Source organism: Arachis ipaensis, chromosome B01, assembly GCF_000816755.2.
Source record: "Arachis ipaensis cultivar K30076 chromosome B01, Araip1.1, whole genome shotgun sequence".
In the NCBI taxonomy this organism is placed as follows: Eukaryota; Viridiplantae; Streptophyta; class Magnoliopsida; order Fabales; family Fabaceae; genus Arachis; species Arachis ipaensis.
Window position 1 is genome coordinate 115,807,006 of NC_029785.2, and position 4,538 is coordinate 115,811,543.

The following is a 4,538-nucleotide window of genomic DNA, read 5'->3' on the forward strand; positions in this document are numbered from 1 at the left end:
TAAAAATAAAACCATATGTAGAAAAAATAGAATTGAAACTGAGATTCCATATCATACAATGTTAAATATAAATTTAATAATAAAAATAAAAGGGTAGAATTATAAAAAAATGGATTATGCTATGTGTACACTAAAATTAGCCACCAAAGTCAGTCATCAGTATAAAATACATGCTGAAATACAAATACACGTTGAAAATAAATTAAATCACACATTTATACATAAATACATTGGTGGCTGATTTTAGTGGCTGATTTTGGTATACGAATTATTAGAATATTATAATTAGGAACAAAATCTGAAAAATATAAAAGAGAATTAGAACAAAAATCAATGTAATTTATTAGGATATTATTCCATAACGAGCGTACTCTTAGCGTACTCTTGGTCTATATATTGGTAAGAACCTTGTAATCACAGATGAAAAATATGAATAATAAAAATAATAATTTTTTAAATAATTCTTCGTTTCTTTCCTAAACTCTTTGTACCATGGTAACATGATATCAGAGCAGAGTTAGGTTCTAGGGACTCAAAATTCTGACGAATTGACATTACAAATTGCAAATATGCTACGCAATAGTTTTGACATGCGATCATCACAAACCAATTCTGACAATTTGTCAATTGGTTTCAAACTAAATGGATATAATTATCCATTATGGACAACTCTGATGAAAAAAAGCAATTGATGAAAGAAGAAAGAAGAAACACATCAAAGAAAACTGCTCTAATATTGTGGGTTATCCAGATTGGTGAAAAAATAACCCCAAGTCATCGAGAAATCAGAGTAAGAGAGCGCCGCTAGCATCCCAGATGTCACCAGCAGCGGTGGCGAGGCAGAGGTCACGATGGCAAGGCAGGCAGCAGCGGCGGTAAGGGTAAGGACTACTGAACTCCTTGGCTGCTCAGCCCAGACGGCGACTCAATATAAAGGGAAGACCCAAAATCAGAATCCAATTAAAAAGATAAATAAATGGGTTTTCGATTGTGAGGCTACCGATACTATGACTCATGACCTCCATGATCTTAACAGCTTGACTATACCCTCAAAAGCCCATATTGAAACAGCTAGTGGAGAATTAATTGATGTTAAAAGAGGAGGCTTCATTACTTTTTCAGAAAAATTGAAATTAAAAAATTATCTTTATGTCCCTGTACTATCATCAAAATTATTGTCTGTTAGCCAAGTAACAAAGGAACTAAATTGTGTGGTACTCATGTACTCTACCTTTTGTCTTTTACATGACATTCTTACGAAGGAGATCATTGGGCATGGTACTGAGCGAGAAGGCCTTTACTACGTTGATGAAGTAGCACACCAGGGTCATGCCATGCTTGTTCACGGAACGGTTACTAGGCAACTTTGGTTATGGCACAGGCGTCTCGGACATCCTTCATTTGGGTACCTCAAGTTTCTATTTCCTAGTCTTTTTACAAGTAATACTGAACCCCTCAAATGTGAAACTTGTATTCGTGCAAAAAATCACAGAGTTTCTTTTCCTCCAACCAACACTAGAGTCAATTCCAGTTTTTCTCTAATACACTCTGATGTGTGGGGCCTAGCCCTTATTTCCCATAATAATTTTCAATATTTTGTGTTATTTGTGGACGATTTCTCTCGCATGACTTGGGTATATTTTTTAAAACACAAATCTGAAGTACCTGATAAGTTCTTTGCTTTCTACCAAATGATTCAAACTCAATTCAACAAGAAAATCCAAGTACTTTGCTCAGACAATGGTGGGGAATTTCTAAATCAATCAATGCGCGATTTTTATGAAAAATGGTCTTATCCATCAAACTTCCTGCCCAAATACACCCCAACAAAATGGTGTGGCTGAACGGCGAAATCGTAAGTTACTTGAGATAACCCGAGCCATGCTTTTTGATGCACAAGTTTCAAAAACTTTTTGGCCTGAAGCTATAGCGACCTCTGCTTACTTACTAAATCGCCTACCTACCCAAGTTCTCCACCACAAAACACATTTACAAGTCTTGGCTACTCAGACTGCAATCCCGCCTATTCTAACCTTACCACCTCGAGTATTTGGATGTTCCGTCTTTGTCCATATCCCCAAAGTCAATAGAATCAAATTTGATCCTTGTGCAGAAAAATGTATTTTTGTTGGGTATGATACACACCAAAAGGGGTATAGGTTCTACAATCCAATCACTCGTCGTATTCATGTGACCATGGATTGTGATTTTTTAGAATCTGAATTTTACTTCAGTCGCCAACATGGCATTCAGGGGGAGGAACAATAATGAACCACCAAGTTGGCTAAATAACCTTTGTTGCCCAGAAACTGTTCAAACAGAGTAAGTGGATGGAGCCACCGAGCATACTTCACTCAACGTAGAAAATAACTTAGTACATACAACCAGTGAAAGTCCTTTTGAGAATATCAGACAAGAGGTAAGTAATTGTCAATCTGATAATGTACTCCCTGTTTTTAATGAGACCACTAACAATAACAGTATACCACTGGAACATGAAGAATCAGAGCCCAATAAATTTATTCTTCCTCCAAGAAGAAACAGAGGGATGCCTCCTGATCGGTACTCACCAGAACATGTTTCCCGTAACTCAAGATACCCGATAAGAGTGGCTAGAGAAGGAATAACAGATGTTGTAAAGGCTTTCTCCACCAAACTCTTAACAGAAGACATTCCAAGAACTGTCCGAGAAGTTAGTGAGAAAGCTGAATGGCGAAAAGCCATGAATACAGAAATAGAAGCTCTAGAGAAGAACGAAACTTGGGAGAAGTGTATCCTACCGACAGAAAAAAAGCCAGTTAGGTGCAAATGGGTTTTCACCATTAAACACAAGGCAGATGGCACTATTGAACGGTACAAGGCAAGGTTGGTGGCCAAAGGTTATACACAGACCTATGATATCGACTATACTGAAACTTTTTCACCGGTTGCAAAGATTAATACTATCAGGGTGTTGTTTTCAATAGCATCAAATGAAGATTGGCCACTCCATCAATTTAACGTCAAGAATGCTTTCTTGCATGGAGAGTTGAAAGAAGAAGTGTACATGGAAGCTCCTCCAGGTTTCTCAACGGGATTTAGAAAACATGAAGTTTGCTGGTTAAAGAAGGCTCTTTATGGGCTTAAACAATCTCCACGTGCCTGGTTTGGAAGATTTACAGATGCCATGAAAAGGTATGGGTACAAGCAAAGTAACTCTGATCATACCCTTTTTTTGAAAAAACGGGGAGATTTAATCACTTGCCTAATAATCTACGTGGATGACATGATCATAACGGGAAGTGATGGTGAAGAAATTGAAAAAATTGAGAAGGAACCTATTTACAGATTTCGAAATGAAGGATTTGGGAAGACTAAAATATTTCTTAGGAATAGAGGTTCTACGATCCAGCAAAGGAATCTTTATCTCCCAAAGAAAGTATATTTTGGAAGATAGTAGAATGTGCCACCCTAGAAGATAAGGAAAGGTACCAGCGACTGGTTGGAAAACTAATTTACTTATCACATACTCGGTCTGACATAGCTTATGCTGTGGGAATAGTAAGTCAGTTTATGCATAAGCTATAAGAAGATCATATGGAAGCTGCCATGAGGATAGTTCGATATTTAAAGGGAGCTCTAGGAAGTGGAATCATTTTCAAAAGAAATGACCATTTGAAGGTTGAGGCATACACTAACGCAGATTGGGCGGGCAACCCAAATGATAGAAGATCAACAGCTGGTTACTTTACACTTGTTGGAGGCAACCAGGTAACTTGGAAAAGTAAGAAGCAAAAAGTTGTAGCTCTTTCAAGCGCAGAGGTAGAATTTCGAGGGATCGTTAAAGGCATAACTGAAGTATTGTGGATAAGAACATTGATGACTGAGATTGGGTTTCCACCACAATTGTCAAGCCAGTTGAAATGTGACAACAAATCCGCAATCAGCATTTCAGAGAATTTCGTACAACATGATAGAACAAAACATGTTGAGGTGGATCGACACTTTATCAAAGAAAAAATTGAGAATGACATTATTGAGCTAAGTTGAGTATTAGTGATCCCACTATTCACCTTGAAGGGGATTATTAGAATATTATAATTAGGGAACAAAATCTGAAAAATATCAAAGAGAATTAGAAAAAAATCAATGTAATTTATTAGGATATTATTTCATAATGAGCGTACTCTTAGCGTACTCTTGGTCTATATATTGGTAAGAACCAAATAAAAAATATAAATAATAAAAATAATACTTTTTTAAATAATTTTTCGTTTCTTTCCTAAATTCTTTGTACCAGTAACACGAATAATATTTTTGATAAAAAAAATACTTAGAAGGGAGTAGTTTAGATGAAATATTATTTAAAAATGGTGGTGGAGGTCCAATACTTCCAACAGATGGAACATTGTGTGAGAATAATAGTGAAGGATCAGTACTTCCAATAGATAAAATATTGCGTGAAAATAGTAGTGGAAGACCAATACTTCTTGCAGACAAAACATTGCATGAAAATAGTAGTGAAAATATTTTTCATACAACCAAAAATAAAAGTAGCA